At 37.9% G+C, this 24,430-nt stretch overlaps 1 protein-coding gene across 3 annotated transcripts in view; it reads right to left on the reverse strand.

Moving 5' to 3' along the window:
- Positions 1–24,430, reverse strand: part of LOC127425022 (protein tyrosine phosphatase type IVA 2-like) — a 59,654-nt gene that overhangs the window by 18,869 nt on the left and 16,355 nt on the right. Inside the window, exon 1 of one of the 3 annotated variants that reach the window (XM_051670615.1) lies at positions 10,474–10,566. The exons of the other annotated variants lie outside the window; for them this stretch is intronic. The gene's annotated coding sequence lies outside the window, so the exon portion shown is untranslated. Of the gene's footprint in view, positions 1–10,473; positions 10,567–24,430 lie in introns of those variants that run through there. 3 annotated transcript variants of the gene reach the window in all.

Raw genomic sequence — 24,430 nt, forward strand, 5'->3', positions numbered from 1 at the left:
AGTAAGATCTTTGTCCCCATATGCACTTGTAAACTGTAGTCTGGCTTTTTTTATGGCGGTTTTGGAGCAGTGGCTTCTTCCTTGCTGAGCAGCCTTTCAGGTTATGTTGATATAGGACTCGATTTACTGTGGATATAGATACTTGTTACCCGTTTCATCCAGCATCTTCACAAGGTCCTTTGCTGTTGTTCTGGGATTGATTTGCACTTTTCACACCAAACTATGTTCATCTCTAGGAGACAGAATGCATCTCCTTCTCGAGCGGTATGATGGCGTTTATACTTGCGTACTATTGTTTGTACAGATAAATGTGGTACCTTCAAGCGTTTGGAAATTGCTCCCAAAGGATGAACCAGACTTGTGGAGGTCCACAAAAAAAAATATTTTCTGAGGTCTTGCTGATTTCTTTTGATTTTCCCATGTTGTCCAGCAAAGAGGTACAGAGTTTGAAGGTAGGCCTTAAAACACATCCACAGGTACACCTCCAATTCAGTACACCTCCTATCAGAAGCTAACTGGCTAATTGTCTAAAGGCTCGACACAATTTTCTGGAATTTTCCAAGCTGCTTAAAGGCACAGTCACTTGGTGTTTGTAAACTTCTGACCCACTGGAATTGTGATAGTCAATTAAATGTGAAACAATCTGTCTGTAAATAACTGTTGGAAAAATTACTTGTGTCATGCACAAAGTAGATGCCCTAAAAGACTTGCCAAAACTATAGTTTTCTAATATTAAATCTGTGGAGTGGTTACAAAATGAGTTTTAATGACTTCAACCTAAGTGGCTTGAACTCGCGTCGCTTAAACGTGTGTTGGTGTGTGTGCTATATTGTTTTGACTTGTCCCAGAGTATTCACTGCTAGATTTAGAGTTGTTTGTCCAGTGTGTGTAAAACCATCATTGTTTTTAGTGTCTATAAACAGTGCTTCACTTGTTTTAGAGTATTGTTTATCGCTAAAGTGTAGCATAATTTACATGTGGTGTACTGAAGTTGCGTTTGTTCCCGTGCTGTTCACCTTGCGCGACCCATAGTTTCAGCATTAAGGTGTGTCCAGCGCCAAGTAAGATATTTAAACCGCGGGATCCATAGTCATTCCTGGAGAAGCGATTTATCTCCAGGAGTCTGCAGTTGCATGTAAGTGTGTTTATTTCATTGTTTTACTTTGTTGTAGAGTTGTATTCATTGCTAGACTTGTGCTGTAGACCCTATCGCCTTTCCACTGCTGTCTCTACCTCTCTTCCCACACAAAATGTATTTTCCACCCTTGATGTAAACATTGCCAGGCATACTAAGCTCTACTTTAACAACCAGTCTAGACAACATCTGTCCTCCCTCCTCAAGGCCAGCATGTACTGAGATGGCGGAAATGTAAAGATTCAGCAGATCTAGGCAAGTATCAGTCTCTGCTTGCGACTTTTTCAGATAACGTTAAATCTGCAAAAACTTCTTACTACCAGAACAAAATCAACAGCACCATAGACACTCACAGCTTTAGAACATTCAACACACTTCTCTGCCCTCCTCCTACATCACCTGACACATCACTGACAGCAGATTTCTTGGCCACATTTTATACTAAGGTTACAACAATCAGCAATACATTCTCAGCACCTCACCCTGTCAAACACCTGTCTCCTGTATACAACTCCTCTGTCTCTATGTTCTCTCCTCTGACTGACACTGAGCTCTCTAAATTCCTTCCCTCCAACCACCCCACCACCTGTTCCCTTGACCCCATTCCTTCTCACCTTCTCCAGGCCATCTCTCCATCCATCTTACCTGCACTCACTCACATAATTAAACACATCTCTACTTACAGGCACTTTTCCCACTACATTGAAGCAGTCTCGAGTAACCCCGCTGCTGAAGAAACCAGCACTTAACCCCACACAAATAGAACACTACAGACCAGTCTCTCTCATCCCATTCATAGCAAAAACACTTGAAAGGGCAGTTTAAGCAAATCTCTCTCACAGAACAAGCTGCTAGATGACAATCAGTCAGGCTTCACAAGTGGACACTCCACCGAGACTGCCCTGCTGTCTGTCACCGAGTCGCTGAGACAGGCGAAAGCTGAATACAGATCATCCATCCTGATTCTGCTGGACCTTTCTGCAGCCTTCAACACAATCAACCATCAGATCTTACTCTCCACCTTCTCTTCGCTGGGCATCACAGTAACTGTTCTTGACTGGTTTAATTCCTATCTCTCAGGTAGGCACTTCAAGGTAGCCTGGAGAGGTGAGGTATCCAAGCCACATCAGCTACTTACTGAGGTACCTCAGGGTTCAGTGCTTGGGCCACTTCTCTTCTCTATATACACAACATCACTGGGACCCATCATTCCGGCACATGGTTTCACTTACCATTGCTACGCTGATGACACGTAACTCTACTTGTCTTTCAAGCCCAATGACACCACAGTGACTGCTTGAATCTCCACCTGCCTGGCAGACATCTCCGCCTGGATGAAGGAACACCACCTGCAACTTAACCCAGCCAAGACCAAACTCCTTGTCTTTCCAGCCAACCCTGCTGTTGAACACATCATCACCATTCAGCTGGGTGCAACTACAGTAACACCTTCCAAAACAGTCAGAAATCTAGGGGTAACCATCCATGAAGCTGGCTCACTTTCTGTCTTCAAAAAATGTCTAAACACATCTTTTCCAAGAGCACATAACCAGTCACAAAAAAATAAAAAATAAATCCTTGTTGCATTTTAATCTGTTTTGAATGCTATTCTGATGCTAGTGAAACTTTGTAATATGGCACTTTTCGTACCACTGTCTCCTTAAGATGATTCGCTTATGTTTTCCTCTTTTGTATGTCGCTTTGGATAAAGCGTCTGCCAAACGAATAGATATAAACTTCTGACTTCAACTGTATTTACACCTTGTATTAACATGAGTCTCCTGTAACCACTTGTGATTGGATTTCTGATTTCCTTAGTACATTTAAAAGTTTGACTTTAGTCAGACTAAAAAAAATAATTCATAATTCAAAATGTAAATGCTTCACTTTAACTGAAATCATCAGATTTTTGTGAAGTCAGTCAGACTTAGATAATGTGATTGTAGCTCGGTTTTGTCCAACATGTGTACATGCTAATCAGACAACAATATACACACTTTTACATTTCTGGGTTTTGGAACGCTGAAGTAAACGATTGCAGGCAAACCTCTATAGCGGTGATTCGGAGACCACAGAATATATTATTTTTGCTTTTTCTTACATCAAAAGATAAAATCCACTAATAAGTATCTACGACTTTCCAAAAGACAATGAAAATAGAGGGCAAAGGATTATGAAAGTCTAAATAGAGATGACACATTTACTGTTACTCCCTCAGCAGCTGTATTAGAAAGATTTTTTTAAACTAATTTCAGGGTAATATAGCACAAATCATAATGTTATACTAAATTTACACTACATAAAAAAAAAAAAAATATATATAAAAAAATCTTGCTAGATTTCCACTGCTAAATAAGCCAGAGACACATCACAGTCTGTGAAAAAAGGTCTATTGGCCTTGTGCACATGGATGCTCCAATAGACAGGCACGACGTGCATCACAATCGATGACTGTGCCTCAACAATGCAAAAACCCGCTGTAGCATGATTATAACTAGGCATTTAAAAATACTTGGTAGGGCTGCCACCTAATAGTCGACTAAATGTTAGTCGATGAGAGGAATATTGGTCGACCAAGTTTTGATTGGTCGGTTGGTCGCAGAAAAAAAATTAAAACACTCCACAGGAAACCAACGAACACTGGTATTACCGCTGGTTGGACTGAATTTTCTTTAAGCAGGGTTAGGGTTAAGCCTACACAAAGCAAGACACCTTGATTTCAAACTTTGAACTTTATTTTAACTAAAAATTCAAATGAAACTGGAAAAAAATTAAGTGCAATTAAAATGTGTGTTGTTCAACTTTTTGAAAGATGGCTTTACAACAGTTGTGAAGGGCAACATCTCTCTGGCAAAGAACCTACTTCATCTGTGCATTCTCTATCACGTGTGAATAAATTGCGAATATATATATATATATATATATATATATATATATATATATATATATATATATCACACACACACACACACACACACACACATATATATATATAGTAATATCCAAATACATCGGCTACCCCCGGGCTGAGAGATTGGTGAATATTCTTGCTTTACTGATTTTGCATTGAAAATTAAATGTATTAAAAAATGAAAAACTTAAATCAAATACATTTCTAAATTCAAATTGCACTCCAAATGAAATGAAAAAGCAATAAAAATAATGAAGTGATCAAAAAATGACTAATGGCTTAAACTAACGACTACTAGTCGACTAGGAAAATCTTTGTTCGGGGGCAGCCCTAGTACTTGGCGTTTCTGACAACCCCACAAAGTTAGCCGTTAGATTGATTCAAGCCAGTATCTTGAGCTTGTGAGTCTTTTGATAAATTTTGATAAATAAATTTAAAGCTGAAGTGTGTAACTTCTTCGATGTTAAAATACTTTCTCCTATCCCCGCTTATTTTGCAAAGATCACTATAAGCCATTCGTAGATTGATTTCCTCAACCTGTAAAAATGGTCTCTTTGGCGCCATAAATAATTGCTCTGTTTGTTTTGAGCAGCCCCTACAGCCCGACACAGGAACATTGGCTCAGCCAATGGCGTGAGTTTGGGGCGGGACTATCTGTTAGTTTTATCAACGAATTAATTTATTTTTTTGAAATTATTTTTGGTGACACTAGTAGTGCAGAAATTACACTAGCTTTCAAGAAGCAGTTAGAAACCAGAGTACCAGAGAGTTAGTTGTTTTGCTGTTCATTTTTGCGTGCACCCAGTAAAGACAACGCAATAGAAAGATGTGCTGTCTATTTATTGTCTTTGCATTATTTCGACCTACCCAGTCTTTTTATCATCTCATCATATTTAATTCAGACAGCAAGCTTAAAACTTGGGTAAAATAATTTCTTTTTGCTGGATAAAATATAATTTCCTTTGCCGTGATGCTGCAGATTCAGCAGCTGCTAAATAGTGGACTATATACTAGAGCCCAACCAATATAGGATTTTTGAGAAGATTACGATTGTAGAGAAGGAAAATTTACCGATTACCAATATGGTGGTCGATATAAATAATTTTTGAGCTGGAATGAAAACAGATCTTTTCTATGTGGATTGTGCACTGATTTTGCACAGATGACTATGCAAAGGTACTCAGAAGGCTGCTTTCTTAAACATTTTTATCAAAGAATATTTGACATTATTATAATACATTGTCAACAAATTCTAGAAATGAACACTTGAGAAAATAAAGAATACATAAAAATACAATAAATAGCTAAATAAACATCAGTACTGTTTAGTATCAGTCAAATGCTGACTATTTTAATGCTGCCAGTCAATTAGGGGCAGGTTGTAAACAAGAAGCATTTACACCTGCCGAGAGAGAAACAGCGGCTGCGGTATTATACCGTATTCTGATATACAAGTTCAGGGGAAACCTTCAACGGTGGAAAACTAGACTTTTAAATATTACATTTTGTAAATGCAACAACTGGAATTGTTCGGTTGAAGTGGGTACCAAACTGCGAATCCTGAACAAAACAGTTTGGTGAATACATGTTTACACATTAGCTTCCACTCAGCTGACAAGGTATAAAAGTAGCTATGTGGTTACTAGTTAGCTATAAGCTCGTTGTCAAGGAGAGTAAAAGATGGACTTCATTTACTTTCCAGCATTGCGTCTCACCAAATAGGTAACAATGTATCGTGAAATCAACACTCAACAGACACAATCCACCACCACACTGTTGTCTGCTGAGCTGCAAAAAGATGCTCTGATGTTTACCTTTAAGTCTGCTACGTTACTGACTGCACTGACAAACTATAGCTGGCTAACAGCAAACAGATGTGATAAACATGAATGACATGGTTATCAGAGACAGGGTTAACATTATATTAGTTATATTGAAAAAGGAAAATGATGGGGTCATTGTTTAATAACTTTCTAGTATGTATTTCACAAACTAGTTAACAACTTACTGTGAAGACACCGCTTAACACCGCACCGCTTAACACCGCACCGCTTAACACCGCACTGTCTGCAGAACCACCGTCAGCTCAGCTCTGCAAACAATGGAGTCGGAGCGCACTCTGCTGGACAAACTATGTTATGACACTATTTTAAATCACCCCAAGCACTGTTTTCTGCATTATATGTTCTGGGAAAAAAAAAAAAAAAATTCATATCTGCGCATATAGGAAAACATATACGCCGATAACGATATAATCGATAAATCGATCGGGCACTACTATATGCATTACTTACTAAGACAGCGAGTTACTGCATTTTAATAAAAGTGCACAAAAGGTACAAAGTCTGTGCACTGAATCTCCCAAATATACTTGAATTTTAATCTCACCACAAATGTGAATTTTCGTGCAGATTGCTCATTGTTATTTTAGCTGAGAAGCTTTATTAACTGAACATTACATATGCATGGCTTTAGTAGTCAGATTATATAAGAAATGTTTTGGACCCTGTTTACACCTGTATCTACCGCTGTTCACTTGTGACTGGATTACCCAAGACCAGTGTAAACAGGTCCAATGAGAAGGTCCTTTAAGATCCATTTGCTTAGATTTCCATGCAGTCAGCAGTCACGGATGCAGCTGTTTGAAATGGAGCTTGTCTGCCAGCCCTATTTCCTCCTGCTGCTCTACTTTTACCAGGAACTCATGCAAATCATAGAACCACATTTTCAAATCACTCCTGCAATTGCTACTACCAGAACAGATGGGGAAGAACTGAACGACAAGTAACAGACAGTGAAAATGGAAGATTGAGAGAGAGAAAAAATTAAATAAAAAAAGAATAAACTTTTGGTAACCAAAAAAGCTGTGTCTTTATGGAAAGTCTCCAAAAAACAAATGCTAAGCCCTTCTCTTTTAAAGCTGCAGGGTAATCATCACATTGCGGACAACAGCACAGTCTTCACACTTTAGAGCTCACACGGCAAGCTTTGAACTAGGCAGAACTGGAACTGTCCGGTAAGAAATTCAGTTTCTCTTTAACACCGGAGGCGAGCCAGTGTGAAGCCACTGCTGTGTCACACGTACACTCTGCTCAGTTTCCCTGCTGGTTATACAAACACTTACACACATTAGCTGCCCTGCGCATGAGCAAACAGACAACCAAAAAGAGGGCTGAAAAAAGGAAGACTTCTCAGAATCGACAGTTTCATGTTGCCCACTGTTTTGTGAAATATTCATGCTTGTATCTATAGAGGAGAGGTCACTGGGTACAGTGCTTTGTCTGTCTCTCTCTCCTCTTGCTCTCTTTCATGCCTTTCACAGCTTCCTTTATCTGAAACAGTAGTTCCTTCAACCCTAAGCAGCTGGGAAAGTCTGAAAGGCCACTGGGCTGCTCGTCATAATCTAAGAGTGCAGCATACATATTGATAATGACCATCGTATCTGAGAACACAGCAGCCCAAACAGGTGATAGAGCCAGCACAGACTCATGGCCTTTACGTAGCATGACTGAGCAAATCCCACACTGTAAGAGCAGAGGCATGAATCTTGACATTTATCTGAATAAATTTTGTTTAATAAATTCTGGGGATTTTTAACATTAGGGTTGCAAAACAAAAACTGGTTCCATCCCCCCGGAAATTTTCGTTAATAGTTCTCAAATGTGCATTCTTCCAGCGATGTGGTCACAACACCGTTCTTAAAGAGTTTCCTGCTCCTGCTCAGCAGCAAAACATACAGTGCTTTCAAATAAATGAATGACTCTTTAAAAGCCAATTTTTTTTTTTTTTTGTGAATCAAAAACGTACTAATCCGCAAGTCATTAATTTTACCATATCCAACTTGAAATTAACCAAGAATTCAGAGTAATTACTGTAGGGCTCCAGACTGTGATGGTTGCAAAATGCATCTCTATCCGCTACCAAGGGCTTTAAAGGCAACTGTAAATTATGAACAAAACTAGTTTACCTTCTGTGTAAAAACTGTTCTCTTCTAATGCTCTATGGTTGTAGGAAAATATAACTGGTTTTATTTGCCTTCAGAAATTTCAAGAGACGACTGAACTTTTAATCAATGACTATGTTTACATGGACACGGAAAGCAGTGCTCCGTTTTACATGCACTGTATAAGAAGCGTACTCTTTACTCTCGCATACATGTTGCTAACTTCCGCAGGACTTGATTAGATTTCTTGCGCCACGGGATTACATTTCCGAGTTGAAGGCGGGAGCGGATGGTACTTCCATGAGATGTGGACGGGAGCGGGTGGTCAGAGAATAGCATGAAAAATCTGATGAGAATCTCTCTCTTTTTTTAAATTATCATTAATGAATGCAAAAAAAAAAAAAAAACCCTACCAAAAACGTTATTTTTTTTTTCATAATGTAAAATAAATGTGCGCACAGCTTGTGGATGAAATTATCCAATATTTAGAGCAGGCGAGTAGTCAACGCTGCTTTAGAAGGATGGCAGAGTAAAGCACACACTATGTCAAAGGATGTGAAACTAACTAGAAAATGATCAATTTAGTGTCAAGAAACCAACGTCAAGCAAGTCAAATTGGCATCAATTTCACACATCATCTGATAATAGCAATAACAGAAAAATAAAATGTTGTTTGTGTATACTTGTTGTCTATTTGTATGGCTTTTGCTCTATGTGGAAAACAAATGCGGGATTGCAGGAAGGAGCGGTCAGGAAGAAAATCAATGCAGGCAGAGAGCGGGTGAACATGGAGTAAAATTCAGCGGGAGCGTTCTGGTGCGGGATAGAAACTTGCCAGAGCGGGATGGAAAAACAGTCCCGTGCAAACCTCTACATGCGGCTCTGTCAGTAAGCAGCTTTCTCCATAGCAATGTAATTTCCCCGCAACGCTTGTGTAAATAACAAAAATGGTATCTGAGGAAGACTTTGCTATTTTATTCCCGTTGCTTCACTTTATTTCCATATATTCCAATGTTTATTCCAGAGTTGCTACTGTGTTAGTTTACTTAACATTCCATCGCAACCTGTAGTGGAATAGTGCTTAAATAGTGGGGTTTCCCTCATGTATTACTCCAGGATTCCCCCAATGTATGAGTGCATATATGCGAACATGAGGGATCTTTTACACTGGTGTGTATAAATGGGCACAGTTTATAGTGTGTGCGCTTTTTCCACTGCAGTCCCAGAAAAGTTGAATTCTTCTCATTTTGTTGACCTGTTGTTGGGCTCCATCCACGTTTGTTATCCATTGTTTCTGCACATGCGCAGTCCTCAAAAAACCTGTTAGAATGCCGTTTATGTTTACATGACCACATTAAGCCACGTTCTCCGGGAGAAACATGGATGTGTTAAACCACTTTCTCTTAATCCCTTATACGGCTTAAGGAAATTGGCGTTCTTGTTTACATGATGGTTCATAATGGCACTTTCTGCAAAAACCCTGGAATAAACCACTTTAAGTGCATGGTCATTAAGAGCCTGATGAAAGAAGTCCCAACTAATTCGCACTTTCAGAATAAGTAAATTGACATCTGTATCCCAACACAAAATCAAATGTTTGTCTGGAGCCCTGCACTGGATGGTTATACATATGACCATGTGTATTTAGTTGCAGACAAACATTATAGTGGAATTTTATAAAGATGAATGAATGAATAAAATCATCTGTTCTATATAAATCTGAAATGATCTCATCATTTGGTAACAGACTGCTCAGGGCAGTAAATTCCAATAAGAATTGTATTTCTTATATATATTTCCGCCTCAAAAGTACTAAAAGAATCGTTAAGGGAACCGTAATCCTTAAATTCCCTACGATTCCAATCCCTATTTAACACTTACACTAAATGCATTTTCATGCATTTACATGTTACAGGAAAAGTGTGACTTATGCTGTGATATAAACAAAAGGGTAATAGGCAGTTTAATGTGTGTGTGTATAAATACAGGGCTAACTATGTGGTTTTTGAAAAAAGTGTTCAGAACTGATCACAAAACATCTCAGAGCAGCACAGCAGCATCTGAGAATATTCTGACCCAGCCAAGAATGCTCCTCAGCCAGTTTGAATGGCAATAAAATGCCAACAACAAAGCACTGATTCCTCTCAGATTTCTCTGATTTGAGCAACAAATCCTATTGAGACACTAGGGCTGTGTCTTCATGCACCAGGATAAAATCCAGTCAGAAAACTGCAGTAGATATGGGCCACACATGGGTACACACAGAACAAAGACAACATTAAAGCATCACACTGACTCACTCAAGAGAAACTATTGCTTTTTGACAGGAAAGAAAGTGCACAAGATAAGAATCATAACTATAATGTTCATTTCTTTTACTGGTGCGTACTTGTCATTCAGAGGAAGATGACATGAACACCAGCTTGACTTATACTATGAGCCATTGAGTGGGCTGAGTTTTGGTTTCGTGTCAGTGCTACTTACCCAAAGTTTGACCTGTATCAGAGTCAGCTTCAAGGCCTCCCTCTCTCCTTCACAGCTGTTGGGGAATGTCTCTGTGAGATCACAGGCCTTGGACTGAGGGACGGAAAGAGCGAGGTAGAGAGAAAGAGAGATAAGAGCTCTGCCAGCTCACGCTTTGCTCCGACCTGTAGCCATACCACACCACACACAATTTTACAACCTGATCTCAAAGAATTATGTTACTACACCCACATTTTTGCTAAATTATTTTTATGCGTCTCGTTGTACAAACCATGGCAGTTTCTCAGTGAAATAAACACTAAAGTTGCTACAACAACGACGACTTTTATTTACGTTCACACAAGTCACGTATAAAACGGCAGATTATCAGTTCAGAAACACTCTGTGCCTCACACAATGTTATCTTAAGGCATCAAAACACTTTTACTAGTGTATGAATTGTAAGGTGATACGTTTTAATGTTTGCATAACAATCAACTACATTTAAAACCTTGTTTGAGCATGATCAAATTGCGTGGTAGGTCAATTGACAGAGCGCTGCACTTGCGAACACAATGCAAAGGACCTGGGTAGGGTTGCACCAGCTGTAAGTTCTCACGTAAATTAGGATGTAAAATTCACACTAAGGGCTTAGTAACTACTAGTTAGTTTGTAACTAAGTCAGTGCTTAATTTGGTTGCACCACCTGTTCTTAAGGTAAGACTTAACTAGTAGGTTGTAAGCTCTCCGTAAAGTAATGTGTAGTCATATAATATGACGTTTACCTGTACTGATCCAATAAACAGCCTTCAAATTTGTGCAAAGAAGTGTTAAAAAGCCGTGAATTTCAGTTTGATCTTGTTACGGTTGATGTTCAAACCTTGTTTGTTCATGTAACTGTCAGCTGTTATAAATTATATCCCCATTAAAATATGATACGTAATAAAAGTAGCTACATTTGATAAATAGTATATCTGCCTTGTATAAATAATAAATAGGAACTGTATGTAAAATAAGGGGTGATAAATAAATACTAATACAACAGGCTGGAAAAATAGACATTTATTCATTTTAATATCTTATACATTTCGTATATGTTGAAACTTGACACCGAGCGACGCACCCTGAACAGTTTCATGCTGAAGAGATGCTTAAAACTTTTTTTCTCTCTCATAAATGTAAACGAGTGTAAATGCCAACATCATTATATGTCGAAAGGATTGAACCTTGTCACGCAAAACATGAGCTCATTGATGTCATTAAATGAGTCTGCTTTTTTATTACATCCGTTACTCCTGGTCGGAGTCTTCCGTAAATATTTAGTTTATACATAGGGTTAGGTCCTACCAAAGTTTCATGGTGCAACGCTCAAATATTTAGTAAAGCGTAAATTGTGACTTAGTGCCCATTTACGCCACAACTAGGCTAAGTTGTAACGTACGTATAGCTGGTGCAATTGGACCCTGAAGAGTATGCAAGTCGACATGAGTCGAAAGTAGTGCCTGACCGATTTATCGTATCAGCGTATATGTTTACCGATATGCGCAGATATGAAAACTTTTGCTTGAATTGGTGTCATAACGTAGTTTGTCCAGCAGAGCGCGCTCCGACTCTATTGTTTACAGAGCTGAGCTGACGGTGGTTCTGCAGACAGGGCGGAGTTAAGCGGTGCGGTGTTAAGTGGTGTCTTCTCGTAAGTTGCCAACTAGTTTGTGAAATACATACTGGAAAGTTAATAAACAATGACTCAATCATTTTCCCTTTTAAATAAACTAATATAACATTAACCCTGTCCCTGACAACCATGTCACTCATGTTTATCACATCTGTTTGCTGTTAGCCATCTATAGTTTGTCAGAGCAGTCAGTAATGTAGCAGATTGAAAGGTAAGCAGAGCATCTTTTTGCAGCTCAGCAAACAACGGTGTGGTGGTGGATTGTGTCTGTTGAGTGTTGATTTCACGATACATTGTTACCTAGTTGGTGAGACGCAATGCTGGAAAGCATATAAAGTCCACCTTTTACTCTATGTGGCAACGACCTTACAGCTAACAACACGTAGCTACTTTCATACCTTGTCAGCTGAGTGGAAGCTAATGTGTTAACATGTATTCACCAAACTGTTTTGTTCAGGATTCGCAGTTTGGTACCCCCTTCAACCGAACAATTCCAGTCATTGCATTTACAAAATGCAATATTTGAAAGTCTGGTTTTCCACCATTGAAAGTTTCCCCTGAACTTGTGTAGCAGAATACGGTGTAACACCACTGACACTGCTTATCTCTCGACTCGGCAGGTGTAAATGCTTCTTGTTTACAACCTCCCCCTAACTGACTGGCAGCATTAAAAATAGTCAGCATTTGACTGATACTAAACAGTACTGATGTTTATTTAGCTATTTATTGTATTTTTATGTATTCTTTATTTTAATGGTCAGCAACTGACTGATACTGAACATACAGTACTGATGTTTATTTAGCTATTTATTGTATTTGAATTTATTCTTTATTTTAATGGTCAGCATTTGACTGATACTAAACAGTACTGATGTTTATTTAGCTATTTATTGTATTTTTATTTATTCTATATTTTCTCAAGTGTTCATTTCTAAAATTTGTTGACAATGTATAATAATAAATGTCAAATATTTTTGGATACAAATATTTAAGAAAGCAGCCTTCTGAGTACTTTTGCATAGTCAAATCTGTGCAAAATCCATATAGAAAAGGTCTGTTTTCATTCCAGATCAAAAATTAGCTATATCGGCCACCATATTGGTAATTGGTGAATTTTCCCCCTCAAAAATCGGTATTGGTCGGGCTCTAGTCGAAAGTGTCATAAGCACCACAAAATGACATGTTTGCTTCTGCAATTGTGTTTTTAATGTCACTTTGCTATTATGACACTACTGGTTAGGTTAAGGGAAGAAGGTTTTATTGATTTAAAACCTGATAAAGCATTAACCTTAAAAACTCTCTTTTAGTGTCACACAGTGGGCATTTCACCCCGAAACTGTAATGTTTCACAAAAATGTTGCAACAGTCATGTAATTTTCAGTATGGACAGGCTGTAATTTTGAAGAGAAAAACATTGCAGCATGACTTTCTGTAATGCTGCTTTGAAATGAAGCGTATTGAGAAAAAGTCCATACAAAACAAAATGACTTGAAAGACATCTCTAACATAGTAGGGGTGTGAATCTTTGGGTTAAAAGTGAATCAATTCCCTATTCACAGGTTTTCGATTAGATTCAAAAATGATTTTTGCAGGAGCCTGGGTAGCTCAGTGAGTATTGACGCTGACTACCACCCCTAGAGTCATGAGTTCGAATCCAGGGCGTGCTGAGTGACACCAGCCAGGTCTCCTAAGCAACCAAATTGGCCCGGTTGCTAGGGAGGATAGTCACATGGGGTAACCTCCTCGTGGTCGCGATTAGTGGTTCTTGCTCTCAGTGGGGCGTGTGGTAAGTTGTGCGTGGATCACAGAGAGTAGCATGAGCCTCCACATGCTGTGGGTCTCCGCGGTGTCATGCACAGCGAGCCACATAAGATGTGCAGATTGACGGTCTCAGAAGCGGAGGCAACTGAGACTTGTCCTCCACCACCCGGATTGAGGCGAGTAACCGCGCCACCATGAGGACCTACTAAGTAGTGGGAATTGGGCATTCCAAATTGGGAGAAAAGGGGCTAAAAAAAAAAATAAAGGTTTTTGCAAATTCAAAATGATTCAATTCACTATGAGATTCTATTAGATTAATGATTAAGTTCTGCATTTTTAAAATGCATTTATAGTATTTTTTTTTAAATACTTCCACTAATGTGTCTTAAGCAAGAAAAAGAAAGGCACATTAAAGACTGTTTATTCCAGCAAAAGTAACTTGACAGAAAACACATTAAATACATGTGCTGTACATACAGGCTACTTGGAATTAGGGCTGGGCGATACATCGAATACCAACGATATAAATCACGATTTTGCTAACAAAACAAAATTCAATAACATTGTGATGATTTTTATGAGCCTTTTATTTGGCCATTAAGTTTCATAGAGTGCATCAGTAGACTAATTTCACAATACTTCAGGGCTGTATAATGAATCAAAATAACATCAAAATGGAGATATGATCATATGTGATTATTTAACAGCCTAAGGCTGTGATTAAAGACAGATAAACATGGTCTGTGTGCGCTTCAGAATTAACTGGCGACACATGGGGGCTCGTGTTTTTAGCGCAGTTCACCTGCATTGTGAAGTACTTTGTGCAATTCTAAACATCAGTAACCGCTATAAAGTTATTATACAAATCTATAAACTCGGAACAGTAAAGGAGAGTTTTACTTCCTGTTTCATAATAAAAAGCTCCCGGTGATGGTGAAATAAACACGACCACAAATGCAGTGTCCAAATAAAAACCCCAGTTTAGGGTGCAGTAAATAGGACAAAAATATATTAATTTATCTTTAACAAATGTTATCCTGAAAATAATAATAAGTCAGTATTATATTATAATAATAAACTTGACTGGGTTCCACAGTAACAATTTAGTACTATGCAATATTCATCTGGTTTCCAAAAAATAGGCTAGTTTTTGCACACCTTATTCATTCACAAAGAAAAAAGTTTAAGTAAAAATATATGAAAGTAAATAAGTTTTTTTTATTATTATTATTATTATTTTTTTATTAAGCTTCCATGTATGATTCTAAGTTAAATATGCAAATTAATGAAAATGATTACATTTTACTCTCCCTTGTGTTAATTTAGTTAAAAACTGTGGGAAACATACCTTCATCATTTTTAAATAGAATTTTATTTAATTTAATGACTTACAGTGCCCTGATTACAGGGACAATCCCCCTGGAGCAACCTGGAGTTAAGTGCCTTGCTCAAGGACAAAATGGTGGTGGCTGTGGGGATTGAACCAACAACCTTCCGCTTATCAGTTCTGTGCTTTAGTCCACTACACCACCACCACCACTCCATGATGAGATCAGGTTTCCAAAAAATAGGCTAGTTTTTGCACACCTTATTCATTCACAAAGAAAAATGTTTTAGTAAAAATATATGAAAGTAAATAAGATTTTTTTAAATTGCGAGCTGTCATTTGCTCAAGAGACAGTGGCCATCCAGAGGAGATATCAGATATAAGGTGCTTGAAAGACTTGGAAAGTTGCTCAGAAAAAGTTTCAGTGAGTGGTATGGATGGAACGGAGAGCAGGCACGATCCAGTGAAGGGCTATGGAAGAGTGCATCATTTATTCAACCTCATGTTGTTCCAAACCCATATGACTTACTTTCTTCTGTGGAACACGAAAGTAGATGTTAGACCGAATGTTAAGGAATGACAGCCTCAGCCTTCACTGTCATTGTATGGAAAAAATGATACAATGAAAGTAAATGGTGACTCTGGTTAACATTCTGCCAAACATCTTTTTTGGGGGTTTCACAGAAGAAAGTAAGTCACAATGGTTTGTAACAGCATGAGGGTGAGTAAATGACGACAATTTTCAATTTGGGGTGAACTGTCACTTTAACATAATTGGCAAATGCTTATGTACTCCACCCTGCTGTGAGCAAACATCCACTCATGCATTGACAGTCCACAGAAATACACCCCGACAGCTCTGACGCATGCTACAAAGTATGTAAGTGAGTAAAGGAATGACGTTCTTTAGGTCAAGGTGACAATGTTTCTCTGTCGATAGCTTTGCCATCGATTGCAGACTCAGCCAGCTCGCAACTAGAGCAAATGTGTGCATACGGATAATCTGTAGATCTGTGTGTGAGAATGCGTGAGTGCAAGCACTGCCACTCTTCACCACAAATGTGCATTGGTTTCACTTGTCAATTCACTCTCACTAAAACTTCAGCAGCCTAAAACAAACTGCTGTTACACTCTCTTCTTTTCCACTACAAAGTATGCAGAAGACACCAAGCAGTGCACAAGGGAGCAAAATGTGGTGATTCACCTGCTCAGGTCTGCCTGAACTGTTGATATGACCATGTACAACAGCTGCGGGTTACATTGCACTGCCTTGGTTGAAGGCCGAGCGGTAAGAAAGTACAGTGGCAAAACAGAAAATGCTGGAATGCTGAATCCAGATAAGAGAGGCTATGTTCCAGAAGGTAAAGTCCAGTTGATCCAAGCAGGATGAAAATGATCTCAGGCCATTAAACAAATACCACATGCAGGAAACTTTACTCCACCCCCAAAAAAGTTCACATGCACACACAAGTTACCACATGCAATGCCACAAGCAATCAAATCATAACCTCATAACAGCTGCCAAAATGCTTAATGCTATGGAGTGTAAGTGAAAAGACAAGTTGGATCAAGTTGGGCCACCACAAAAGCACACCTGGAAAAGAAGCTAAACATTCCTTTACCAATTATCATAATACTGCTTAAGCATTAAATTACCTGAATTGAAAATTACACTGTGTCTTGCCCTAGCACCACAGCATTGTTTACAGCTCCAGTACACTCTTATGAGATCAGAGAAAGAAGTTTGGCTGTGCAGGTGTAACTGTATCTCAGCCATTAAGCTGTAGGTCACAAGAGATTTATGTTTTACAGGCAGAAGCGGAAATGGTGTTCAGCTATGATAATACTCAGCCAAAGACATTGGTTGAAAGATTCTTCTTCTTTGAACATTAAACAGCTCCTCAGGTAAATATCTAACTGAGCACTGACAAACTCGCTAAATTTTACACCTCACGTCACTAAAAAGTGATGGAAGACATGTTACACATGTTCAACCAAAATTAACAAAGAGGACAAATGGACACACACAGGAAGAACTTTGCTCCTTACGCATGCCAGAGCGGAGGCACTCGAGTGTGAATTCTGGGTAATAATAAACATTAAAGAGGCCACCCGTGCCATTCTCAGAAAGGCAGAGGAAATATGGGTACTGCTTTAAGACAGTATGACACAGTGAAAGAATTAATGTCCCATCTCACCAGGTGCTTTATTTGGCTGCTAAGAGGAGAAAAGTGAGCACGCCAGCTTTTTACTCATAATTAACGTGTCTGCACCACACTACGGAGAAAGTTACAAAAGACAAAGAACATAAAATAACCAATGAACCACAGGGTCATCAAGTCTAAGCAGCTATTTATCTGTTTAAATTGCACTACCAATTTAGTATATGGCACATTTTATCTCATAAAAGCCAGAATTAAAAATATCTCAGTTGTCTATAAATACACCTGAGGTATACGCTGAATGCCACACACATTCTTGAGGCCTGTCTGTCTGCATTCCTCAACAGTGTCTTAGCAGTGCACTGGGGAAGGGCTTGCTGCTCCATACAGTAGACTCCTTAATTTGTTTTGAATTAAAACTTTGTATTTATGCAACAAATTATAGTGTGGCAGTGGTGACGTCCGGCCAGCCCACAGTAACAAAAAAGCTTATTTTACGTGGAAATGTCCTTTATCATGGGCTGACTACTGAATGAAAGCTAAACCCCAAAGTATACTTTGGGACAAATTCTCAACTAATGTACACGTTAAAGGGATAGTTCACCCAAAAATGTACTCACTTTCACACCATCCCAGATGTGTCTGACTTACTTTCTATTGATTTTAAGAATATCTCAGCTCTGTAGGTCCATACAATGCAAGTGAATGGTGGCCAGAAATGTTAAGGTCCAAAAAGCATATAAAGGCAGCATAAAAGTACTCCATACGACAGTGGTTTAATATATGTCTTCAGAAGCAATGGAATCCCTTTGGGTGAGAAACCCAAATCCTTTAATATAAATTTCCACTTTCACTTTTACTTTAAGAATGTGAAAATGAAAGTGGATAGTTATAGTAAAAAAAATAGGGATGCACCGATATGGAATTTCTGGGCTGATACTGATAACCAATAATTCACAGACCATTGTGGCCAATACCGATAACCAATATTGAAAATAAATAAATAAATAAATAAAAACTGGAACTGCTAGCTAAACATCTCATTTGAAAAATGTCATTTAAAAGCTTGGAATTTAGACTTGCTGCTATTTAAGGTTTGGCAGATGTAACATGAACCAGAAATGTGCCTATGAATGCTGATTTTAATGAAAAATGAAAATACACTGGCATAAATTGTATGGTGCCCATTTATGTGTGCATTTACGGTAATCCTGATGACTCTCTAACAGGGAGAGAATAATTAACTTCTAACAGCTGTAATAATGCATTAAACCAAAATGAGGTGATAAACAGCATGTAACAAACATTAAACAACAAAACACACAATACAAACCCTAATCTCTGTGTACTATTTATAATACCAGCCAAACTGAGAGTACAATGGAGGTTTGTGTGCGTTATGGATGCGTGCTTATGCGGGTCTCATTCACAGACGCTTGTTACAGCGCTCATCTTTAACAGTTCCACTGTATAACTTGTGTGAATAATGTGAACACAACAATCATAATGGGAATAGGTATGATCATATAGATCGAATAGTCATGAGTCATAACATTAGAAAGTCTCAACTCGTAAAAGCACATTCACAAAATAGTGTTTTTAGCCATCGAGTCACTCTGTGAAATTTTTTTCAAGATCTATGAACTGTGTTAGGTGGTTTTGGGGCTTGTTTTAATCGCAATGCTGTGCTCCAAGTAACAATGTGTTATTTCCCACATTCTGTATATGTTTCATTAAATAATAAGCAAAAATGATCGCCCCCAAGTAACATACATACATGTTTTTGTCGTGTTTTCGCTTACTGCCTCATAAAACAAACAGAATATGGGAAATATTATGTCATCATTACAGCAGATGATCCCGATTTAAAACCAGACCCAAAAAAAGTTACAAGGTGCAGAGATGTTGAAATAATCCTCATGGAGAGTCATGAACTTGGCTCTCCCTCACACAGTCGCTTGAGACTGCCCAAGTCTCTGCCTGAAGGAAAGTCAGAGATTCTCAGCCAGCAAGCAAATAAACCGTTACAAATTTTTGCCGAAAATATAGACGGTAATTCCATTATCGGCATGATAATATTAAGATTTTCCCGGTTATCAGCCAATAATATATCGGTCGTCGATATATCGTACATCTCTAGTAAAAAAGGACTTAAATATTAATTTGTTTCTCGGACAAGTAGCCTGATTAAAATCTCAATAACGAATGTTAGCTCAATAGCGTGGGATTGAGCACAATTTTAATCATCCCCACATTTCACTCTCAAAATGCGGGGAATTCCCTCTATCGCGTCACCCTCTCTCCCTCTTGCCTTCACTGGTGGTGCAGCGTACAGCAGCTTGTGAGTGCTAGCAGTGGGGAAGCGCATATTTAATGAACTTTAAATTTTACATATATAAAAGGGTATAAACCTGTTAATTGGACATGCGATTGGTGTTGTACCACATCTCTATAAGCGAGCGATGCGATAAAACTATTGCTCCTATTTATAATCAAAGCTGTCTTGATCGCAAGCGTGCAACATTGGAGAAATCTAATTTTGTCTCGTCACATCATGGCACTCCCTCATAATACAGCAACAAAGGCAGAAATTGCAAAAACTGTGTGTGTTATAATACCACCTCTAGAGTAGGGCTGCAACTAATGATTATTTTGATAATTGATTACTCTAATAATTATTAGAATGACTATTCTGCAATTACACCGTGTAACAAATTTTTTTATTTTTTTGGTTCCTGGGTAGTAAGTGTTATTTCCTAATTGCTTATACATCAAAAGTATAGAAAATTGCTATTATTCCCCACAAACTTTGCCTTTGTGACCAGGACAGTGATATTTTGAAATTTACCTATTTTCCAGAACATTCCAGATAGATTCAGTGCTGAGTAAACTTGGAGTAACTTCTAGAAATTTCCAGTTATATAAATAGTAATATAAATACAGGGGCCTTAAGCCCACCAGTTCAGTTTAGTTCCAGCTGCCTAAGTGGATACATATCTGCATTTTGCTGAGATGGCATCAAGAGGCTACAAGCATCCGGCAGATGCATTTTGCTATGTCTGCGGCCAATTTATCAAGACAACAGCGAAAAAGTACTCTGTGGAAGCATCTGCTAAGATGTGTGAGGCCTACAAGGCATATTTCGGCATGCCTGTCGGGGATCAAGACAAACCCTGGGCACCTCATTTCACCTGCGAGCACTGCAAAAAAATCTCTGGAAGTTAAGATTGACAATTGTTGCTCGGGATTTTGTTAAAAAATTTGTTAATTTTTAAAATTGTAAAAGTTATTTATTTTAAAATATTTTTTTGGGATGCCTTTGAAACAGCAGGGACACAAGGCGCACTACCACAGGCGGGACCGGCCACAGCGGACCGAGCTCTCTGTGGGGAGGAACAACGTCAAGTGGGAGCCACTGGTGGACCCCCGGAAGATGCTGATGCCACCACTGCACATCAAATTGAGCCTTATGGAACAATTTGTCAGAGCTCTAGAAAAGGAGTCAGCAGCCTTCAAGTACCTTCAGGACTTCTTCCCTAAGCTGTCTGAGGCAAAGGTCAAACCCGGTGTCTTCGTCGGACCACAGATAAAGAAGATCCTGGAGTGCAATGAATTCCCCAAGAAGCTCACTAGTAAGGAAAAAGCAGCTTGGAACAGCTTTGTCGCAGTGGTTCGGGGGTTCCTGGGCAATCACAAGGGCAAAAACTATGTGGAGCCAGTTGAGACTCTGGTGAAGAACTATGGTACAATGGGCTGTAGGATGTCCCTCAAAGTCCATATCCTTGATGCTCATCTTGATAAATTCAAGGAGAACATGGGAGCGTACTCAGAGGAGCAAGGCGAGTGCTTCCATCAGGATATACTGGACTTTGAATGCCGCTACCAAGGACAGTATAACGACAACTTGATGGGAGACTACATTTGGGGGCTGATTCATGAAAGTGATTTACAGTATAATCGTAAATCTCAAAAAACTACTCACTTCTAAATCTTTTGTAGTCATTTTTGTATTACTTTAGTATAAATACATGTTAATTTGGATGCATATGTTGTTTTTTTCTGACTTTGTTAACGAAAAGACACAAATTCGCCCGTTTTCTCACTGGAAATAGGTCAATTTCAAAATATCACTGTCCTGGTACAAAAGCAAAGTATGTGGGGAATAATAGCCATTTTCTATACTTTTGAGGCATAAGCAATTAGGAAATAACACTACTCAGGAACAAAATGTGTGTTACATAGTGTTATTGCAATGATTAATCATTAGCTCTTAACCAATTACTCAGCTTGTGCCCGACTTAAAAGGTTGTTTGAAATGTGCTTGCTAACAATAAAGTTGCCAAAATAATCTTTTAAAAATACCTCTAAATGACATTAACTGAATTACAAAGAAAAAAATAATTTAGTTTAATTCAGTAAAAAATTTACTGCAAATATCCTATGATCATCAAGTGTTTTTGTCTTGTTTTCCATTTAAAATGGTCTAAAAATCCTTAAAACAAGTTACATTTACTTGAGGAGCAACATATAAGATATTTAGACATACTTTAAGAGAATGTATCTTAAGTGTATTTTGTATATAAGTGAATGTTTCACTTGGTTATACTTCTGTGAGTGCAGTAAAGACAAAATATACTTCTATTCAAGATCTGTTCTCTTATAGCAAATCTAAATATCTTATATGCTGCTTCTCAGGTGAATGCATCTTTCTGAAAGGATTAATAGATATTTCAAAATATTTGTATTTTTTATATTATATTCAACATTCTCAGATAACAATTTTATCTTCTGCAGAATAGCTGCTTAAGTAAATGTACATGGTTTTAAAGGAGTTTTAGATATTTATATTGGAAAACAAGCCAAAACAAAAACAAATCAAAAATAAATTTTGTTGCAGTGTATAATGGGGCGAAGACTACCCTCTCTCACCATTGTTCACTTCAATCCATCTTTAACTCACAAAAAAAAAAAACTCTTATTAATAAAGCTGTGTATTGCCAATTTTCTTCACGATAAGAAATGCACAGTGACACATATACTGTATTATGATTCAATAAGTCACAAACCATCATGTTATAATCTAGCTGCATTAAGCGTGCACGCTCGAGGGATGAGTGTCCCCACCACAGTGTGCCTCAGCCGGGTGCAGTTTCAATCTCTCTCCCTTAGATCGGGACACTTCGCACAACTCATAGAAGAGATGCTGACTGCACAGAGAAATGCCAGTTTCTGAGTTTGTAGTTATTTACATGAACTACTTCCTTATTATTTGAACTTTAATAAAGCTATAACACATTAAATAGAACATGTAATGCCGGGGTGTTTCCTTTAAAGACACTCGACATGCAAGTTTTGCTTCAGCAGAGCGGCAGCTCCGGCTCTGCTTATTCCACAACGAGAGTGCTTCTGTATTTACTGATTTGGTATTTTTGTATAATTCCCTCACACTTTGCGATCTACATCACCTGAAGCTGTGAAAGTTGAGTGCCATTTTTAATTGTAACATCAACTAATCGTTTCAGCCCTACTGTAGAGTCAAGAGAAATGCTTAAAACGGACTTATGCACCCATTACGTCTCTCTAGAGCTCCATTTAATGCATGTATCTGAGGTATTTTCTCTGCCAAGTGAATTAGTCCATTTTAATAATTATATAACAATATACATTCTAATAATATTAATACTATAACATTAATAAATTACACAATGAAAACAATCTATCTTTAATATACAAATCTGTTTTGAATATACAACATAACTGATTTAGCATCAAGGTTCTCTCAGGAGTTTATCTGTTAACATTTTCAATGTATTTTGTCAATATTAAACAGCCATTTGTAATGCAACTGGTGAGAATTGACTTGTACTCTCAAAGAGCTGATTGACCCAAAAATGAAAATTTGGTAACACTTTACAAAAAGGTTCCATTTGTTAACGTTAGTTAACTACATCAGTTAACATGAAATAAACTCCACTTTTATACAATTTAATAATCTTGGTTAAATGTTAATTCCAGCATATACATTGTTTTTCACAGTATATTAATACATTTTCATACATTAAAATAAAAAGTTGTATATGTTAACATTAGTTCTTGCACTATGAACTAACAATGAACAATTGTATTTTATATCTTTTTTTTTTTGTAACTAACATTAAAATTGATAAATGCTGTAAAATATTGTTCATTGTTAGTTCATAATAGCTAATGCATCATCTAATGCTAATGAACCTTATTGTAAAGTGTTACCAAAAATTCTGTCACCATTACTCACCTTCATGTTGTTCCAAACCTGTCTGACTTTCTACCTTCCGTGGAACTCAAAAGGAGATGTTAGGGAGAATGTTAGTTTCAGTCTCAATTCACTTATTTTATGGAGAAAAAAAATACAGTGAATAGTGACTGTGACTCACATTCTGCCAAAAATCTAATTTTGTTTTCCTCAGAAGAGAGAAACTCATACAGGCTTGAGGGTGAGTAACGATTTACCATCTTTCTGCACTGAGATCTTAATCCCTATTAGGTGTAAATGATAACGATGGAGGACAAGTGAATGACAAATTTACTTGTCCAAAGGACAAGCACATGACAATGCTTAATGTCAAGCCCTGCATACCACCAATTAAAAATCGATATGACAGCTCTTAATATTGCACTAAAACATTTACTTCGCTACATTTAAATCTATGCCATGCAGTGTCAGTGACATTTAGCCTTTCTTGAAATTGCTGAAGTTGTGAGGTACCAATTTAAATCAATTCAATAATTTTTTAGCATCAAAAATGCCTGATAACAGATAGGATGTCATTTGTGAATGTTTTAAAATAGGGAGTTTCTGCACTGCAACACAGACATAACTGATGTGTCAGCAGGATTTATCCTTTCAAATATTCAAAATTGCTTATATTGTGACAAAACAACATTGTTTCTAACTGCATCAAAGATGTTTGATGGAACTATAATATCCTGTCACAAATCTGATCAGTTTTTGAGGTCAGCTCCCTCCTCCAGACCTAAGGCAGGAGGTCTATCTTTTTCTTATGCTGACAGCAG

Source organism: Myxocyprinus asiaticus, chromosome 34 (assembly GCF_019703515.2).
Source record: "Myxocyprinus asiaticus isolate MX2 ecotype Aquarium Trade chromosome 34, UBuf_Myxa_2, whole genome shotgun sequence".
NCBI lineage: Eukaryota > Metazoa > Chordata > Actinopteri > Cypriniformes > Catostomidae > Myxocyprinus > Myxocyprinus asiaticus.